The sequence below is a fragment of the Python bivittatus genome, unplaced genomic scaffold, assembly GCF_059951505.1.
Source record: "Python bivittatus isolate LINGU-HERP-01145 unplaced genomic scaffold, Pbiv_v1 ctg000480_np1212, whole genome shotgun sequence".
NCBI lineage: Eukaryota > Metazoa > Chordata > Lepidosauria > Squamata > Pythonidae > Python > Python bivittatus.
This window is the reverse complement of record NW_028277075.1, coordinates 24366476-24388054: the sequence shown is the minus strand read 5'-3', so window position 1 is coordinate 24388054 and position 21579 is coordinate 24366476. Positions and strand designations below refer to the sequence as shown.

Below are 21579 nucleotides of genomic sequence, written 5' to 3'. Positions count from 1 at the left end.
CAAAGAGATGTGTTTTCAAAGGCTTTGAGAGGTTTGGTCCCTCAACTCAAGAGGGAGGGCGTTCCAAAAAAGTGGAACCTATACAGAAGAAGCTTAATCGTAAATTGCCAGAAGATTTGCTATGGCAAGTAGAGGGGATCTACCTCAGACTCATGTTGTGGTGGTGGTGGGGAATCGTACAGAGCAGTGTTTCTCAGCCTTAGCAACTTTAAGATGAATGGACTTCAACTTTAAGATGAATCATATAGAGCAGTGTTTCTCAGCCTTAGCAACTTTAAGATGAATGGACTTCAACTTTAAGATGAATCATATAGAGCAGTGTTTCTCAGCCTTAGCAACTTTAAGATGAATGGACTTCAACTTTAAGATGAATCATATAGAGCAGTGTTTCTCAGCCTTAGCAACTTTAAGATGAATGGACTTCAACTTTAAGATGAATCATATAGAGCAGTGTTTCTCAACATTAGCAACTTTAAGATGAATGGACTTCAACTCCCAGAATTGGCTGGCTGGGGAATTCTGGGAGTTGAAATCCACTCATCTTAAAATTGCCAAGGTTGAGAAACACTGGTATAGAGTAAGTTATTCTGTTAAGTAACTTGGACTAAACTGTGTAGGGCATAAAGGTACTTGGAAACTAACTGGCAGCCAGTGTAAAGCCTTCAGCCTAGGTGTGTTTTGGTATGGTCAGAAAACTCAGATGGGAACCACTATGGCACAACTGAAGCTCTGTTTTTTATGTACGTTGCATGTGCAAAAAGGGGTGGAACTTCAATCACACTGTCATGGCTGCCATCTTGATTTTTTTAACCATACCCTGTGGACACTGGTCCATGCTTTTTTCCAGAGATCATCCTGGTGACTGAGTTCTGTATTAAGTAAAGTAGCTGGAGGAAAAATTGAGGGAACCATGGTTTCAAGAGCTTGGCTAGGCAGCAGGCAATTTGCCAAAAGAAATTGGGAGGCCAGGACATCCTTATTTTTTCTCCTCACACCAAATCAGTGGCCAGGATTTTTTTTAAGCCTACAACAAATGCAGATGAATTAAAGAACTATATTTTGATCCTATGTGCATTCACTGGCGTAACAGGTCTAAAAGAACAAAATGTATGCAGCAGAAACTCAAGCCTGCAACTGCAGTATTATTGGTCACTAAAAGAAGATGGCTTTGCTTGAATTCCCTACTTTTCCCAGAGTTATAAGATGACTGTGTTTTTCTTGTGTTTATGTTATAAACTTTATGGATATTGCACTGTCATGTGCTCCTGGGCAGTAGTCGTGTTTTGGAAAATGAGCATTACTGTACTTCCCACAAAGAAACATTCTGGTGTAGAGCCGGCCTTTCCCTAAGGAAGGCGGACCTGGCCTCAGTTTCGCTGATACTAGTTACATTCACTTGGTTCGGCTGTCACAGAATGAGATACTCAAAACCTCATTAGGTGAGATATTCAGAGTGGGCTTTGGTTGCCAGTGTGGTTTTGGACCTAATTCAAAGTGCTAATTTAATGTTAAAATTTTAAGGTTTTAAAGGATCTCGGTTCTTTCAAAGGCTGCCTACAAACGTGCCTGTGTTTAAGATCATTTTCAGTAAGTATGAGAGATAGGTAAGGTCTTCTTCCCTTTCCACAAATACATTCATGACCCTGCTCAGGTTGCTCTTGGGAGAGTTTAAACTTAAAACTCATCTGCTCTCTCTAGCTTTAAACTTAAAACTGATATTAGCTGCCGATACATATTTTGAAATTGTATTTTATAGAAAACATTTTAAATTACAGTATTGTTCGTACTGAATAGAATATATAATTTTACAAAAATGTTTCTTGTATGATTTTTATGTCGTAAATCAGTTGGGAATACAGTACTAAAATATGCAACGTACTATTACTTTAATAACAATATCAGTAGTGGTCATCTGGATTTTTGCAGCCCAGATCTGGTAGCCCGAATATCAGTAGTGCAATTTGTGGAGTCTGCTAAAGCACACGTTGACTGATAGGGTATATTTCTGTCTTTTAAGCTCTAAATACTCTTCTTAAAGCTCTTTGGAAGTTTTTGTCCAAATGCTTTGCTTACCTACCTTCCTACCTAAGGAGGCAAGTTATAAGCTGACTTCAGCTGTACAAAAAAAGGACTAATCCCAAAGGAGCAGAAGACAAGCATTTGTCTTGAATCTAATCATTTGCTTTGCTGAGCATTAGGACATTAGGAGGGTCAAAGCCAGTTCAAGCTGATTCTCCCCCCTCTCCTTTTCAGGCACAAAGAACGCGGGTGATCTGTAAAGAACTAACCAAGCTGTGCTGCTCCTTCCCACCCACCTCCTATGACATGCCCCACTTTCGATCTGCAGATATTTTTTCAAGGGCAGCCCGTTGATTTTTATAAGCTGTCTTTGTCCTTCCTTCAAAGCAGGAAGCTGAAATAGTGCAATGTGTATCGTATGCTAGGGAGTGTGTGGAACCTCAGAAGGAAAAAAACAGAGTTGGCTTGTTAGCGACTTCTCCCTTAGTACACATTTTTTCCATACTTGTACAGAACTGTTTAACAGAACATGTGTCTATTCTCACATTTACTCTGGAAAACCTTTCCAGACATTGTCCCGTGTAACATCTCATTTCTCAACCATTAAAAAGCTTTTCTATTCAGATGCAAATAAACTCCTTCCTGACAACAAATGTTGAGTAATTTTGACGTCAATAGCTGTAGCCGGACATTCCAAGAATAGATCTGCCATTTGGGAAAGGAACAGAAAGGAAGCACTGCAGATCTTCAATAGGAGCAGTCCTTTGGAAGATGGGAGGCAGAGGAAAGATGAGCTAGAAAGTGATAGCAAGCAACCAGGCTTCATGATCAATCAAAACGCTGAAGCATTTTCTGTGTTTAGAGGCCTATCCAGATTATTGCATGATAGTGGAAGTGATGCCTTCACAGTTCGAAGAAGGCCTGGACCGTTTCCAGCTTCTAGTCTGATATTGCCTAGAGTTGCAATCCAATTCATCAATTTAATATTTCTCTTAATCATCCAATTTTCAGGCAATTTATTGATTTGCATATGACAAAATAATGTTTCTGAAGCATTGTGCATCTCTTATATAGCTAGCACCTTTTTAAAAAGAGACGTCTCTATGCAAAAAAAGGAAGCCACATTTTGCATGGTGCTTGCCATCTGCAATATATACACGTTGTGTGATTAATCAAGGGGATCTTTTTAGCTAATTAATTGTTCTAATTATCTGTCAACTGTTGCAGCTATTGTGGTAGCACGCCATATACTAAAATGTTTTAAACTATGTGGCTAAAATTAAAAAATAATCTTCTAAATAATTATAAGATTAGTCCATCTTGTTCAACATTTGCTATACCAACTGAAGTGGCACTCCAGGAAGTTGGACAGGAATTTTTCCACTACTAAGGATGTCAGGGAATGAATCTGAGATTTGCAACATATAAATCATGGTTCACTCCTGCAGAAATAAAATAACCAACACTGAACCATGCTTAATTTTTGGCAAAATGTGGCTTCAAGATGACAAATATTGTCAGACTAACAAAAATACTGAAAAGATTATGAGCAATTTTTGGAGAAATATCAGAAACACATACTCCCCAAAATAATTTAGAATTTAGATCAAAGTTATAGTAGGGCAGTGAGCAATAGGTATCTCCGTAATGAACAATACTACTCTCAATTAGCACCTTATTGAGCCCTTACAAAATAATGCATTCCATACTTAGAATTTTATCTACTGAATGACTTGCTAATTATTAAAGTAGCCACCTGCAATCTGATGCCCCAAGGTATGTTTAGATCACCATTCTTAGAATTCCCAAACAATGTAGCTGGTGGTCATGCAGTCTTGAAATTCTGGAAGACATCAACAGACCATGGGCAGGCCTGCCAATCATGCACAAAGATAAAATCTTGACAGTCTCAAAGGAATATGAAAAGGGTCTCTACGATTATAATATTAACTACCTGATTCTGATAAGGAGGCCCCAATATATTAAGAACCCTATGACAGAAAGTTAGTTTAAGGATCAAAGCATGTTATTAGCATCAACTACATCCTTTTCCAACCTGTGTCCTCCAGATATGTAAGACATTAGTCCAATAATTCCCTGGCAGCATGGCCAAAGGCATTGAAAGTTATATTTGACATCTAGTGTGTCTGGCTGACAACATTTTATGGTATGTATGATAACTTGTCGCCCCACAGCTCAAGAGGATTGTTCACATAAACAATCACTGTTACTGTGTTACAAACAATCAGAATGGGGAAAATGTCTCATTTGCTTTGAGATGGTTCTATCTAATCTTTCCTTGTCTAAATATAGTAAATTTCTATGATATTAGTTAATGTGACCTGATGGTCAGACATGGACAATATATCTCCTTGTTCAAATGTATATTATGGGAATATAGGAACTGAGGCTTCCTCCTTACTATGATGTAGAACACAGTCCTTTGATATCTTTTCCATCTAAATTCTACAAAAAAAAAAAAAAAAGAGCTAGGACATCAGAACCTTTTCTACAGACTTGAAAGAACATCCAAACCAAGAAGTGGCTCCCAGTGATTACCTCAAATAATAACAAAATACCTTCTTATGAACCACAGTTCTCATGAACAGAAAATTGGAAAACCTCATTCCGTGTGATTTGGAATTTGGATCAGAACTTATTTTATAGTTACAAAGAATTCGCTTATAGATGTTGTAAAGAACAATAACTATATAGTTCTGGTTATTTCAAACCAATGATGTCATTGGATATGCAAAAGGTTCTAACCCTCCATAATCCCCTTGTGAGTCTTAAAAGTATTCCTTGCTTTCCAAATCATCTACACTCCTGTACACCTCTCTCTCAGTTTCCAAATCTCTCTTTGATCTTGCTCCAACAACAATGTAATCCAAACAACAAGGAAGGTCTTGTACCTTCTGGGACAGCTCGTATGCAACTATGGATGCAAGATGGCATGTTGGCATATATAAGGAAACTTATTTTCCCCAAGACTCAACTGCTTTGACCAGACAGTTTGGTGTCATGGCAAAGATGTTGGATTAGGACTGGGATTCAAGTTTCTCACCACCATGGAAACTCACTGGGTGACTTGGGGGCAGTCATTTTGTCAGACTAGCTGACCTCTCAGAGTTTTTGTTGTGAGAATAAAATGAAGGGTGATTCCATGTACACTGAACTCTTGCATAAAGAATAGGATATATATCTAATAAATAAGCATGTATGTGCCATTGTCTTAGAGAAGTGTCATTGCCTACCAATAATTGCAAATCAAGCTCTCTTGAATGCTAGAGGAGCAGGGGCTGATAAAATGTAGTGCTTGGCTTCCTCAATTATCTCCCACCCTTTTTTGGCATCCAGTAGGCTCAAAAGAAGAGGTTAGGTCAGCAGTAGAACGGCAACTGCAAATCCTTTATCATTTCAGAAAAAGTTCCCCAACCCTATCTACAGGCATAGAAAGGCACTGGGATGGGAGGAGGGAATCCGGAATAGGGAGCTAGATTGCTCTTTAATCCCCCTGGCCTTGGATTTGAACCACTGGTTCTTAGCTCCAGCTGGTGAATTGTTTTTTCTCCCCTTTTTATTGTGTTGTTATAAATCTTGATGTATTGGATTGCTTCAATACAGTGATGCTTATATAATATGATTAAAGATTATTAACATTCTATTATTTAGATAGCTTAGAGTACTGAAAATAGAGAAGAGAGAAAAGTATTCTATCAATTTAGGATGTCAGTTTTACAAGCATAAAATGTGGCTTTTTCATCCAAAATTGAGTATAACATTGACAAAAACCACTACAACTCACATCAAAGTATTTGTTGTATAACAGAGGTTTGATTTTCAGCTGATTACTTAATATTAAAGTCTCCATTGTATTGTGTGTGTGTGTGTGTGCCTGTGTTTGTGTGTGTATACACACACATACATACTGTATATATTTACGTGTTAGTTAAAGGAAAAGAATAGCTAAATGGAGCAAATTTAACAAGAATTAAAATACCGAAAAAAGGAAAAGGAAAATAAAAAAAAGAACTATTGGGTTTCTGACTCCTCCTTTTTTATACATCTACTAATCTGCAATATTTGTAGACATTTAGGCCCCCTTAGAAGCCAGGTTATAAGTATTTGCCATGCTGCCTGACGTATTTACGGGAGCCATTCTTGCTTGAATTTAAACTTCTATTGTGTATATATACTGTTAGTTTGACCAATGCTGCGTATTCTCCAAGTTTGAGTTCCCAATCAGATATTATCAGAATTGTGTCTTTCTTCTAGTACTGAGCAAAATTTATTCTTGCTGTTGTAAGCATATACAGTATCTCATTAAATTATGATGTTTCTTGTTGATTTTTTCTGAGATTATATCTAGTAGGACAGCTGGTGGATCTTAAGGTTCTAGTTAAAACACAAACAAAAAGTAGATCCTGATAACTTGGAAAACTAGATCCTTTTTGTTCTTGTTCTATATGACAGTTATAGGTATATAAGGATGTCCTCTCTTGCTTCTGGATGTTCCTACAAGTAACTGCAGAAATGGAAACCAAACATGCTATGAGTACTTAAAAAGTCCAGTATTACTGTTTGAATGAAATAATGCTTCTGTTTCTATATCATTTTTTGTCAAGACTGTGGCCACAGTTGCTGACTTCCTTGACATTCTGGTACATAAGCAAAAGTGAAAATGCCCTCAAGGCTTATTGCTTCTCTCAGTATTTTCTCATTAAAATACTCTTGCATTTCCATGGATACAGTATTAATTAAGTAGGGACCTCAAAAGGTTTTCTTTCCTTATATTATTTATTGAAAGAATGTCTATCCTTATCATATTCAAAGTGGAGTCTACCAATAAAAAGTCATAAATGTTATTCTGTTCATAATTAATGTATGGTACTATATAAAAATGGGGCACCTGGAGTTTTTCATGTTTATGTGTCTTAATTTCCTCATTGTTTTCCTATTTAAAACAACCTGCAGAAACTGACAAAGTTAAAAATTAGCAGACTTGCAGAGAGATGAGAAAGCAAGTTGGGACAGCTTTAAAAATCATTCTGCTGCCCTCTACTTGAGGTTAAACTTCAGATGTTAAATTTCCTCCAGGTTGAATGTTACTCAAACACTGACTTCTCCTTTGGCCTAAATCAAACTGTCATTGTGGTTATAGTTATGACAGAAAACACATAGGGAACAATGTTGGGCTAATGTCATTTTACATTCCTTTTAAATACAGAACAAAACAAAAACCTCCTTTTCAGTTTTTCAGGGCAATGTGCGCATATTCCTGTGGACACATAACTCTGAGAAGGAGCATCATTTTTAAAGGACTTTGATTCTCCACATCCAATTTTGCTGAACATTTCTCTGTATTCTACCCCAGGAGACAATTAGCCCTTGACAACAAACTCATTAAAAAAAAAATCTGACCTGGCTTTTTGATAGATCTAAAAAAGAAATAGTTCCTTTGGGCTTCCTGCTCACATCCCCTAGTGTTTTAAAATAGCTGTGACCTGTGAAGTCCCTATGTGCTGCTGGGAGCATTCAGCAATTTTTGTTCCTCTTATGCCACGTATTGTTTATGTGTTTAAGTGCAAACTTGTAAAGAAACCAAACCTGTCCATTAATGAAAGCACAGAGGTGCAGTTACGGGGCTAGGCAGAGAGAACTGCTCGGAAGCAGCTTCCTCCCAGGCCTGTAGTATAAACTCCAGGCCCACGTAGACCAGACCTCTATCCCTGAGCATTGGTTGGGTTTGTTTTTACTTAAAGATGGAACTTGGAAAGGACTTTGTGCAGGAAACACCTGCTTTTAACGTGACGACTGTCTTATCTGACCCAGTCACATCAGGTGGCTTCCTTGTTTACATTAGCAATCGGTCCCCAGCGACCTGCCTGCTTCAGCCATCACTGGCTGATTTGCCAGCTCCTTTTTCCAGCTTGCTCACTGATCTGAAGAGAAAAAGCAGTGGCAGGTTTTCCCAGTGAATAAGCTGCAGCTCCATTTCCTTTTCTTCTTTCTTTTTTTCTCTTCCTTTTCCAGAAGGATGGCAGTAGGGTCGGAACTCTAGCAGTCCTCAAAGGGAGTGGCAAGACAGTTCCAGCAGGGCCCTGTAAACGGGTGGCGAGGCAGAAGGAGAAAGTCACCTTGCTGTCTGTCATCCATGCCAAGAGGTTGCCCAGAGTTTATTAAAGAAGGTCTGTTTAATGTTCATTCATTTATTGCACTTTAACAGCTAATAACAGTTGTTTCCTGGGCACCATGCAGTCAGTTAAAAGATACTAAAAAATTAAACAGTATAAAAGCCAATGTAGAGAACAGCACAACACCCAAGAAAACCAGGAGCAGCAATAACAGTAGCAATAAATGCAGCATAAAATCATAATCATAAAGCAGCAATAGAAAGCAAGGTTTTAAAAACACTGACATATGTGGAAAAATATGTGGACAAATGAAACTGTCACTACCTGGCATCATTTAGACTATAATGTAGGCATTGACAAGCCCTGCAGGGAAGGGCATTCTTCTACTCTAGAGAAATAATTTTTTCTGGAAAAAAAGGACATTTCTCCTGGGCACAGCAACATCTGGAGAACCTTGGGTGAAGATCTCAGAATCCTGGGAGATAAATAATGGTTACATGTTTTGTCTTGGGAAATGAGGGCTTCAGAGTAATCACACTAAGCCAGATTGTAATTTGTTTGGTATTGGCTTAGCATGATGTGTGAACCAAGGTAAGCTTATGGTTTAGAAGAAGATATGAATAAGGCCATTGGGTTGTTACACAAATCATGGTGGCAACAAAATGTAGTTTATCATGAGGTGTGAACCGAGGGGGACAGATTCATTAATGGATGGCAAGTTATCATTTCTCAGGATAAATTCAAAATTAAGAGTCCTTCCATTGGTGACAACCACATTTTGCTAGAAGTGTAATACTAATAACTATAACCATGTCATGGAATTCAGCAAAACTGTCTTTGATATCTGAGGGAAAAAACCCTGCTTTTGGAGATAGTTGAGGAAAAGATTGTGGTTCCCAAATACATTTTTAAAAAAAGCAAAATAAAAAGAGATAGAAAAGCAAGGGGAACTGCATTCTCTCTCTGAAGTCTGTCTAAGCTTAGTTAGGCTAAGCAATGTTTTGAATATTGTTTCATTCTGATAGGTTTTTTGAAGAAACAAATGCAAGCCATAAGGGTTTATTTCTTTTTCTTTTCAAGACACCTTTATAGAATGAAAATGGCACTACAAAGAGCTTCACCTCTGCCTCAGGTCATTGCAAAGTTAAAAAAGTTAAATTCTGTTGGTACGAAGAACAAATGGAACACTATCCATATCAAAGAAGGGGAAGGAAAGAAGATCACTGAATAGCTAAGAATATTTGTTTCAAGAGGTCTTAAATTAGGTAATCTGTCACCCCCTTGATGTTTTGGGTTACAACCTTCATCATGAGTAAGGCCAGTATGGCCAATGACATGTGACTGTTGGTGTTGTGCTCCCAAACATGTGGCAAGCACCAGGTTACCCATCTCTGCCTTATAATGAAATGTCTCATTAATGATCTCACTGAAAATGGTAAATATCTGCCATAGCCTATGTTGTCTCCATACTGTGTGAACCTAAATGGGCTAGAATGGTCATAGCTAATATGGGCTAGAATGGTCATGCTGGACTCTTGCCATGATATATCCTGGGAAAGCATGTTCTTGCCTGCAGCAGTGCCTAGAGGATGATCAAAGCACTTATTACCTCTTGTTGAAATTAGGAAGTTGTTCAACTCACTGGAGGGAAAGAAGAAGGAAAGAAAGAAATGTGATCATCATCCAGTACAATTAACAGAACTGTCCTGCTGTAACTGCATTGTCCATAAAGCATGTGAACTGCATTTTAAAGATCCGTTGACTTTGCCAAAGCATCATATGCCAATACAGTTGTATGAATTGTCCTCCATTCAGTAGGAGAGTTTTTCAATGAACTGGCCCAGGTTATGTTCTCTGACTGAATCAGGATATACCATAGTATAAGGGGAGATAAAACTTTATCATAGTTTTGACAACCAAAAGCCCACAAGAATTACAAACTTGTAGAACATATTTGGTAGACAATAGACCTGTGAATTGTAAATATCCAAATTCAAAACTCCCTGCCTCCCATCTGCATGGGGTGGGATAATAATGTTGGCCTTCCTTGCAGGGTTATAGAATTGCTGATATAATTTATCTGGACAGATTTACATACTCAAGCAATCTAATAGGTAGGTATTGTTAAAACTGCCCTGGGACTATTCTAGTAAACTGTACAGATCTTCTTTCTTTGCTCCTTTCCCTCCAGTGAGTTGAACAACTTCCTAATTTCAACAAGAGGTAATGAGTGCTGTGACCATCCTCTAGGCACTGCTGCAGGCAAGAACTGCTTGTCTAACCAATGCATTGCAGAACTGTTGGCATCAGCCTTCTGTCATCCTGAAAGCCGCTGGCTTTTAGCAGCAATTCCCCATATCAACTCAATCTCATGGGCACATCGAGAGACAGGAGACAGGTTCATCATTCTCCTCATGGATCAACAGTGAAACATCAATCCCTGGCTTCATTCCAGATAGGTAGCACCTGACAACTGCCTTGAAACAGTTCTGCAATATAAAAGCACTTATTAACTGTACTGAAAGAAGTCTGTCTGTCACCTGCTGTCTGCCTAAAGCATTCTTTATGAAAACCTTAGCTAAGATAGACTGCTTTATGCAGAGAGCAGTTGATAGTTGATTGATTGATTGACTGACAGACAGACAGACAGACAGACAGACATAGATAACACTGTGAACCCTCATGGGAAACACATTAATGGCATTTATTTCCTCTAATTCCTTAATCAAATGGTCCCTTTAATCATCTGAACTTTTTTCTTCTAGAGCAAAGTTTAAACATGTTTATTGCACCATGTGAATAGGAATAATGAGGGACTAATGTGCCTGAATATTCATTATGCTGATCAAATGTTAATGGATTATAGACACTGCAGACCAATTTGGTGCTCTTTTTTGTTCTGCTTTATCTTTTTCCTTTTGCATAATGGGAAGGGGGGCAGAAGTAGAAGTGCTGGTGGAGCTGGTGGACAAAATTCCAAAGGAAAACTACTGTTTATTTAAGATGGTTTGGAAAATAGTAATTGTTGTTCAAATGATATGAGACAGATGGGATGTGGTCTGGAACTAAAGGATGTCCTTTTCTTTTTCATATTTTATTAAAGAATATATAAGATAGAGGAACTGCTGCTCAAAGGTAAAGTATATGTGTTATATATGAAAACCAAGATCCAATATTCTATATCTTTGTATCTGAGAAGCTGGAATAAAAAGTCATCAAGAATCACTTTATTCACTGTTATATTTAAACTCTACCGTGTAGTCCATCCAAAAGCTAGAAGGCAGCTTCAAGCATACATTTTAAGGCATAGTGATACATGAACAACCTGATGTTACAAAGGTATACCAACCTGGACAGGAGGAAGGGGAAGTGGTTATAAAAGATATGGATGGATGTATAGCTGAAGATACCATGTTACATAGAGACCACTGCCACATAGTATATGAAGCAATGTTGAAACCATATGAAGGATTAACCCATTGCCAAACAGAGTAATTATACTAGGTCATATGCACCACTGGTCTGAATTAGACTGGAAACTATGATGGTTGGTACAGAATAGGGATTGTACAGAATAGGGGTATGATTTTGAATGCAGTCTGGAAACTTGTAGAACCATAAAGCTAAAAGGGACCATGAAGACTTACTAGAGAATCTTTGACAGATGACCATCCAGCCTTTGCTTGAAGGCATCTAGCAGAGAACTCACCACTGAGTTATTGTTTTATTGACTGACAGCTCATGGAGTCACAAAGTTCCTTCTGATGTCTAGCCTAAACCTCCTGCCTTGTAGTTTTAATTCATTGGTTCTGGTCCAGCCCTGTAAGGCAATAGAGAATAAGTTCACTGCCTTTTCTGTGAGACAGAATGACGTATGGCAAACAGTTTGACTAATAGTTTATGGCAAACAGTTGGTCACTAGCAAAATACTACAGCTAGGATATTAACTGACACTGGCATTATCATCATCATTTGTAATAGTTAACAATGAAGTAAGATATGTCACCAACTTCCATGCATGGATGAACTGGTTAACCTATATTTTGTGCCAAGAAACCTTAATTGCTGTTAAATTCATGAGAAATTGGGTAAAATCTCCAAATCTACTGTAGCTTTGCTGTTTCACAATACTTACTTCCTGGGATTGTGCTCTCTACATATCTCATGAAATGGACTGTGATCCACGAAAACGTATGTAATAATAAACTGATTAATCTTTAAGATGCCAAAAAGACTCTTTGTTATTTTTCTCCAAAAAGCTGATCTACCTCTTTATCTGAAATAATTCCTCTTTTGGTATATTTTTAGTCAAGTCCTGAGATTTAATCAGAAGCTCTACTGATATGCTGAGATCAGGCTGTGCAACTCAGGGACAGAAGAGACCTCTGTATGAATGCCCTCCAGTGATGGGACACCCAGTGAGATCTGCACGGCGCTTATTTTGGTATTATTGTTGTTGTTTGGCTAAGTGCTGTTCATTCTTGCACACTGTTTGACCTATATGATGTTTCTGATTTGCTGTATATGTATATGATTTGTGTTTTTATTTTGTATTGCTCTGAGAACAATTTGCTGTAGGGTGTCTAATACATATTAATAATAAACAAATGAATACATAAAGGCATTTCCCTACCCAAAAATAATTTAAAATAAGCTTTTCTGCTACATCCCAGTCTCCAGATGTGTTACATTCTATTTCACATCATAGTGCAATTCTGCTGGGTGGACTAATTGGAATTAACCAGCACATCTAGAGGGTACTAAACTGAAAAGTGTGATGGAAAATTATTCGAAGGGTCCAAATCAGAATTAGACTAAATATTATATTAAATAGACGCAACTGATCATCTGTTCTTTAAAGAACTTAATTTGGATGGTGATTACCTCTGCCCCATCCCCCAATTGCTTGCTTCTGAATTGTCTCTCCTCATCCATTCGGGTCAATCAAGGCTTTGCACGGGAGGATTTGGAAATTGAATACCCTGAAGGACATCTCCCTTTCTTATGCCCACTTCTCAGTCCATCTCATGCTTGCATGCTTACTCTGAGGGCGGTGGGGGAGGAGGGCACAAAAAATGGTCCATATATATATTTACCCGTTAAATGGAATATCATTCCTCCCAAAGCCTGCACTTCTCTGACCCTGTCTTTTAGGAAAGCTCTAAAAAACTGGTTTATCCAGCAGGCCCTGGGGCAAGGTGACTTGTGAACCCACACTAGATATATGATATTTTAATCCTTGTTGGTCTTCCTCAACTGGTCTTCTTCAACTGGTATTCTATTGTTTCATTATTTATTGGTTTCTCCTTCTCCTACTCCTTCTTTTCATTTTCATTTTACAATTTTTTCTGTGTTGCCTTGACTTGCTTTTGTGATTAGGCAGCTTACAAATACATTAATGTTTGTGTGTGTGTATGTGTATGTGTATAATTTGAGCCCGCATAGCAGAAGAGATGCTTTGTATATGTAAAAGGAGCCAGAATGACTCCTTAACTAAAAAAGCTGGGGAAGACCTCTGTTGCCAAACTTGCACAGCTGCTGTCCTTGAGAGCAAATAGCATCAAATAAAATAGATCAATGGTCTGGTTCTGTATTTTCAGTATCATTAAGTATGAAAAGAATGTCTTCATTTTACCCTTAAGTTCAAAAATAATAATACGTGAGGCCTAATTGTATCTCAATGGGATTAAATAACCTCCATTAATTGCTTTATTTTTAAGACTGATACAGTTTGAGCAAATGAGGGTAAGCCTCATTATCGTACACAAGAAGTGCCAAAGCTTTGGGACTGTATTTGAAACTTGAGATGTCCAACCTTGCCTGTCTCCAGTTCCAGCAACACCTTGGTGTCAAACCCTTTGCATTATAGATGTGCAACAGAGAAAAGCAGAATAAGATAAAATGCTTTGTGGGTGTTGAAATTCTACCCATTAGGCATATCTTGACACCTGTCTTTCTTTTTCTTTCTTCATAGCCATGGTATCCTTTTTTCCACAGGATCTCTTCTCTTCTGAGAAAACTCATATGAAAGCACCCAGAGTATTGGGGACTTGATTAATTCAGAACAGCTCTCCCTAGCACATACCTGATTCAAAGACATCCAGAGAATCCAACGATTTAATCAAGATGAAATAAGTGTTCCAAAGTCGTGATGTGAGCTCTGCTCCTTATGTTTGTACAACCTCATGATGTGCTTACAAAAGGGATGGAGCTTTCAACATGATGGCATAACATTCATTTTGACATTTGCCCCCTTGTGCCTCCTGATGCCTGTTTTAACATCCCCTTAACTGGCACAAAGATGCCCTGGTACCTGGTTCTAAATGCCAATGATCTCATGAAATTGCCTTTGTCTTATTCCCAGCTCAGAGCAGAGGCATCTTACCTGTTTCAGTTTAAAATAGTAGTTTCTCTCTTCTCCCAAAATTATTTCTATTGGCCATTTTAGGGCACACCACACTCCCTTCTAGTGTCTGGGCACTGTTCTTCAGAAACTGACCCCTCCAGGTACTAACCTGTTCCAACTCTGCTTAGCATCTGAGTTGGCCAAGACTAAAAGTACACTGATCTTATAGAAGTGCTTCTATATCTAATAAAGGTTAATATAATGGAAGCCAAACTTCTGAGCCTTTAATGGGGGATTTCTAACTGGGATCAAAAGAGCTATACTTGCTGAATAATTTTTGTTTCACTACAACTAAAAACACAAGGGCCTTGTTTTATTATATATAATTTGATATCATTCAGGTGTACTGGAGTACACCACTCATCATTCCCAACCTGAATGACAGTTGTATCCCTAATCATCTGGAGGAAATAATGTCGTAAAATTTGAAATATTCTAGCACTGCAGCAACATAACATACTAGACAAGCATCCTCCACACTATCAGCCCAAATAAACTGGTCCGAAGGCAAAAATCAGATGGATTACATGGGTGGTGCTGTTCATGCTCTTACAGGTTTTCCTTGGTCTGTCCATGGAGCAATCCAGCTTCTACAGACTTGAAAGGCAGATTACAGCTGCATGTTAGGAAACACTTCCTAACCATAAGAGCAGCTTGACAACGGAACCAATTACTTAAGGAGGGGGTAAACTATTTAGAGAGCCAGCTTGGTGTAGTGGTTAAGGCACTAGGCTAGAAACCAGGAGACTGTGAGTTCTAGTCCCACTTTAGGCACGAAGCCAGCTGGGTGACCTTGGGCCAGTCACTCTCTCTCAACCCTAGGAAGGAGGCAATGGCAAACCACTTCTGAAAAACCATGCCAAGAAAACTACAGGGCCTAGTCAAGGCAGTCACCAGGAGTCAAAACTGACTCAAAAGCAAAGAAAAGAAAATAATTATTTGCTGGAAGTGTTCAGATAGAAACTAGCATGACTTCTCTCAGGCTTGTGTTCATTTGAAATCCTGCATTGGATTCTTATGGCTCTATGCCTGTTAACAAGCTCTGTGTTTCTACGCGACAATATGCTGCAAAACAGAAAAACATGTTGCTTACTATCTTTCCATCTCCTGCTTAAGATCCAGGTCCGATGCAGATCCTTTTAGAGGAGGACTATGCTGTGTCAGTGGGCAAAGGAAAGCTTCACACATCTCCAAAAAGGAAAGCTCTGTAAGGACAAGACCGTTCTGCCACACACTGGCAACCCAGCTTCATTTCATAACCTGGTTTTGAAGAGAAATCAAATCCAGCACAATGCACTAAGGAATTATGCTTCCAAGTGGACGGGTTCCAGATGGAGCATCCTCTCCGTCATGCGCTAATGCTTCTGTCCTCAGGATGCCTTTGGGCACTGACTGCAGCTGGAGAGACAGGCGGGCATGCTGCTACAGCCCAGTTAGCTGCCTCAATAGAAAGCCGAACCAGTGTAAACATTTTTGCAACTGACAGTTGGCTTGGAATGCATCGAATCGCCCGATGGATTTCCACCACTCAGCCTGCGCGTTTCCACTTGCCTCTCTGTACTCCTTTGTGCAGCTTAACCTCTTGCTGCTACACTCTGGAGCTCCCTGTGCTTCTGCATGCAGAATCTGCCTTCTTGTGTTGGCTTCTGCAAAACTCAGCCTTTGCAATCTTTGCCACAGGAACTCTCTTTCTACAGCTTGTCCCTGAGATTTGTTTTGGCTTGGCGAGGTGCTGGTGACATCTAGCAAAGTTCAGGGCATTGCCCAGAAACAAAGGTCGGTGGCTGTTTGTATTAAAATAACAACAGTCATTCCCACTCTGCATGCCACACAACACCCCGTGAACCCTCCTCCAAAGGGTAAGGAAGGAGGGGCGGCTGCTTCCTCTCCCCTTTCACCTCTTGCCTCTGAAGTCATGGCATTCCCAGACTGCCCCCTGATTACAGTAAGCCAGGGCTGCTTGGAGGCCTCTTTCTGGCTATCAAACAGGAAAAAAAAAGAAAGGAAAAGAAAACCACCAAACAGCACCAGAACCGAAAGCCCTTCTCTCTTGCTTCTCCCCATGAATAGTGGAAACAATTCTGAGGTCAGGAATCTCTGACATTATAAATCATTTCACTACAGAGCAGCTAAACAGCCTAAGTAATCTTAATCATAAGTAGTTTTCCAGACAATGTGTTGTAATTGCAGGTAAAGTTTGCTTTGTGTCTAGGACAACCAAGTCTCTTTTCTCCAGTTCAATCATTTGATCTTGGGGAAATGGCATTTCCCCAAGATTCAAACCAGTACATTGTTCAGTCGCCGAATACAGTCTACCAATCACTCCTCAATCTGCTGGGTGGAATGTAGTCATGCCATTTCGCATGGGCCTATTGAGGCCACTGTCCCCCTTTTCCACATAGTGTATCGTTTGATAAACTTTTTAGAGATATTAAAGAGACCAGAATCATTGGGATATGTGGAGCTAGGGTTGTTTACAGGTAGTCCTTGAGTTACGTCCATATGTTGAACGACCGTTCAAAGTTACAATGGTGCTAAAAAAACCCATATAATGGGTCCTCAAAATTGTGGCCATTGCAGTGTCCCCACAGTCATGTGATCAAAATTCGGGTGCTTGGCGACCGGCCCACACTTACAACCATCACAGTGTCCCATGGTCAAGTTCTCCTGCCCTATGTGAACTGTCTCCATTTCAACTCCCCCCACCTGCCTATCTCCTCCCCTGTCTCTGCCCTTTTGGCTGCCCTGCCCAGCAAGGCCAAAATGAAGAGGCCGCTGTATGCCACCACCGCCCCCAGCTGACCTTTGTCATCATCTGCGGCTCACCTCCCCTCTGCTGGGCTCACCTCCACCGCTGCCTCCACAGTCGCCAGGCTCCTGGCAGGCCTGCCCTGATTCAGCAGTCTCAGCCCGCCACTGGCTGGGGGCCATGCTGATGTGCCTGCCCCATGGGCAGGGGTTTGTGCTGGCCTGCCCTGGACTCGCCCGGCACCTGGGTGCAAAAGTCCCAGCGCAGCCTGCCAGCCGCAGCAGCTTCTGTTTCTCCTGGTTCTGCTTCTCCCCATAAAGAGCAGCCGCTGTCAGGGCTAGCCCAAGGAACTCCAGGAGACCATGCAGAATCAGTCCAGCAAGGTTTATTAGCTACAACCCCTTAACGAGAATCTTCCCTGAATGAAGACCAGTTCCCAGGCTCAGTCAGTTCACACCGATGGAATTTCTTAGGGAGGTGCCAGTTTCCTCCGCTTATCTCTTCCTTGCTCCTCTGGAGATGAGAGCACATTCTTTACTCCCCTCCCACCATTCCAGTCCATCACAGCCACCAACATGTGAGTCCCTCCACCGGGGCTTGCGCTGCTTTCAGGGTGGCTCTCTGGCCTTTGTGCCACAGTGGCAAGGCAGGAGTGAACAGTAACTGGGCAGCCCTGAGGCTCATATGGAGACTTTTGGAGCAGCCCCGGCTGCAGCTCCGCCTCTGCAACCCGACACTCCCTGCTCTGGCCCCGGGGCACGTTGTGCACCCTGTTTGGGGAGTTCCTGCCTGCAAAGTCACCACGTGGTCCGGATCTGCCTTGGGGAAGGCACCACTGCTGCTGCTGCTCACGGTCCCCGTGGCAAAGTTTGGCCAAGCTGGCCAGGACTTGGGTGGGAGAGGCTTTGCAGAGCCTTGGCCATAGGAGAGGCCTCGTCTTGTAGACTGGACTGGGGCCGGGATGGGTGGGGATGGAAGGTGAGGGAGGCGAAGATGACAACCAAGTTCAGCTGGGGGAGTGGGGGGCAGTGGCAGAGGAATACTGCAGCTTTTCATTTGGCCATGCTGTGCAGGGTGGCCAAAAGGGCAGAGATATGGGGGGAGATAGGCGGACGGGGGGAATTGAAGCGGAGGCAAGCATGGCAGGACATGAGAAGCATAAGGTCCTTGCCTAACAACTGCACTGTCCTGGCCTAATGACCACAATCTGGACTGCCAGGACTGCTGCTGGTGCGATCATGTGTTGTTTCACTTAACTGCTTCACTTAGCAATGGAAATTCCGGTCCCAATGAGGGTCATAACCCAAGGGCTACCTGTACTTCACTGTTCTCTGAAATGTGGTTGTGCTGGGCACATATGTGCAAAGGAGATACTGTAACTGTATTTCTATCAGTGATGTCCAAGAAAATAAGAGGAATACACATGTTGCCTTCAGAACTAAAATTATTCCTCCCCACCCCAAATCAGGTTTATTATTTACTCATCTGGGAGAAAGAAAGGAAACACGCTAGGGATACCCATTAAGATGGAGGTTAAACCTGCGAATTCATTTAGAATCAAGACCCTTGATTCCTTCCCTGTTCCATAGTGTGCTCTTTGGACCAGGGAGATGAAACTTCCTAGGTAAGTTTGGGCCAAACACATCTTTCAACCCAGCCTTGTAGGTTTGTTTTTAATGGACAAAATGGGGAGAGACTCCCCCTGCCATCGGTGCCGCCACAGAAAGGCAGGATTTAAATGTTTTCCTTTTTGCTATGCTTTTTAGCATTTAATTCCACGTGTTGTGGTTCCCTCTCTCACATCATGAGCAACAGTTTTCTGCTTGAATAAACATGACAAACAAATAGGCTGTGACCCATAGTTCAGCTATTCCTTGTCTAGCACGGCTTCACTCAGTTTCAGAGAAAATATTTTCTTGTATGCTATATATCCAAATTTTCCCTCTCATTGGAAACATCCGGATTTTTAATGCCAGCAGATGTGCTGGCACATGACGGGGGACACATGAAAAATACCATATTAGTCATTGCAAAGAGGATGTTTGATAGTGTAGTTGGAAACATACATAGCCAGACTCAGAAACTGATGAACAGTGATTAATGGATCAAGAAAGATTTATCCTTAGAACAAAAGTTTTTATAGATATCTAAATGGAAGATTTGGGAGCACTAGCTGAGAATGCTAACTGTACTGATAACATCAGCACAAACAAAACTGAAGTTTATTTATTTATTACATTTATATACCACCCGACTCCCAACTACTCTGGGTAGTTTATAAGTTAAAAAAAAAAAATTAAAAACAAGAACACACACACACACAAACACACATCATAACAGACAAAAACAAAGGAGTAAAAAATGGCAAGATAACAGAAAAATGGACAGGAATGAAAAGAAACACACTACACAACCCAAGGGGGCTTCAATAATCCTTGCCAAAGGCCTGGGTGAAGAGCCAGGTCTTTAAGGCCTTTCAAAACACCAGCAGGGTAGGGACTTTCTGGATCTTGTTTTTCTTCGTTCCCATCTGGTTTTGTCACTCTCACCATCTTTATACTTCATTTTTGTGTTCTGTTGTTTTTAATGTTTTAAACAATTTGTAAACCACCCAGTGCTGCTAGGAGTCGGGCGGCATATGAAACAAACAAACAAATGAAATAATAGAATAGAAAGTTAAGAAGTGGAGTGCACCAGCAAAAGATGAAATATGTGGATTTTGGCTTAAACATCTGACAACATTCCATGAGAGATTGGCTAGTCAATTCAATGAAAAATTACAAATTGGAAAAGCTGAAGAATGGCTGTCAACTGGTAGAATGTTTTAATAATAAGAGACAGAGATAAGGGTGTAATTGCAAGCAGCAGACCAATAATCTGTTTGCCCACAATGTTCAAACTGCTAACTACAGTTCCAAAATTTGTTGTATCTACCTAAACATAAAAGTAACTAACGACTGAAATTCACAAGGAACAGAAGATCAATTTCTGACTGATTAAATGATACTAAAACTCCAAGTAAAGCAAAACTAACTTAACAAATGATTTGGGTTGATTATAAAAAAGTGTTGGATTCTTTCCCACATAGTTGGATACAGAAAAATTTGGAAATACTTGGCATCCAGAATTTTGTAAAAGAAGCTATGAAAAAATGGAAAACAACTTTGACGGTAAGCGGCAAAGAAATTGAAACAGTAAACATCAGGAGAGGGATTTTTCAAGGAGCTTCATTATCTGCAGTTATTTATACCATGTCAGTGATATTTCTCACTCATATCCTGACTAAAACAAAACTTTGATGTAAATGGTCAAAACATAATGGGAAAATATCCCACCTGTATGAATGAATGATTTGAAGCTATATGGAAGAAAAAAAAAAGAATCTCCATGGCATAACGCCTGGTTATTTGAGGGACCATCTGTCTCCAGCTGTTTCTGCCCATTCAATGCAATCAGGCAGGGTGGACATGCTTTGGGTCCAATCACTTAAGCAATGTCATCTTGTGGGGCCCAGGAAGCCTCCCTTCCCTGTTGCAGTGCCTGCCTTCTGGACTGACATTCCCGCAGAGATCTGGATGGCTCCCACCCTGATGACGTTCAGGAAACTATTACTGTAAAGACTTGGCTATTCTCCCAGGCTCTGGTGTAGAGCAAAGACTGAGACCACGTTAGATAGATTTTCTTTGGTTATACGTTGTTCCTGGGCCCATTCATGATTCTTTTTTGTGTTTTGTATTTTTTTCTCCTTTTGACTGTAAGCCACCCAGAGTTGCTGGGAGTCGAGTATAAACAAACAAACAGCAAATGAAGACTGAGAAAAAGAAAACGATGAAACTGTGGATTGCATTTTGCTGCATCCAATTAGCTGATGCAGCAAAATTGCTCAGACTGGCTGTAAATAGCATCATGATGGAGTAGCCACTATGATCCATTGGCATTTGTGCCAAAAAAATAATTTCTCAGTTTCCTAAATATGGTATGATCACAAAATTGAGAAAGCTGTTGAAAATGATTTTGTTAAATTTTATATTGGATTTACAAAAGAGGCTTGTTAAAACTTTGAAGAATCTTGTGAGAAGGGACAAAGAAGAAATGAAAAAAAAAATCAAATTCCATGACATTATTTGAATGGACTAAAGATTAAAACTGTTAGAAGGAAAAGGAAGGAATCTAAAGTTGGTATATTTGATCAAGGTTAAAATAAGATATGTTGTTATTTCTGATAACCCTTAATGGACTTTCAGCTGACACTAGGACTGAAAAGATGATGC

At 40.2% G+C, this 21579-nt stretch overlaps 1 long non-coding RNA gene across 1 annotated transcript; it reads right to left on the bottom strand.

The window, feature by feature from the left end:
* Window positions 1-6407: 6407 nt before the first annotated feature.
* Window positions 6408-16227, bottom strand: LOC148214936 (uncharacterized). Its single transcript, XR_015796885.1, has 3 exons — window positions 15653-16227; window positions 11801-11973; window positions 6408-8120 (listed from the first exon to the last, which is right to left on the bottom strand). It is a non-coding gene; the product is annotated as an uncharacterized LOC148214936 (long non-coding RNA).
* Between the last annotated feature and the right edge of the window lie 5352 nt (window positions 16228-21579).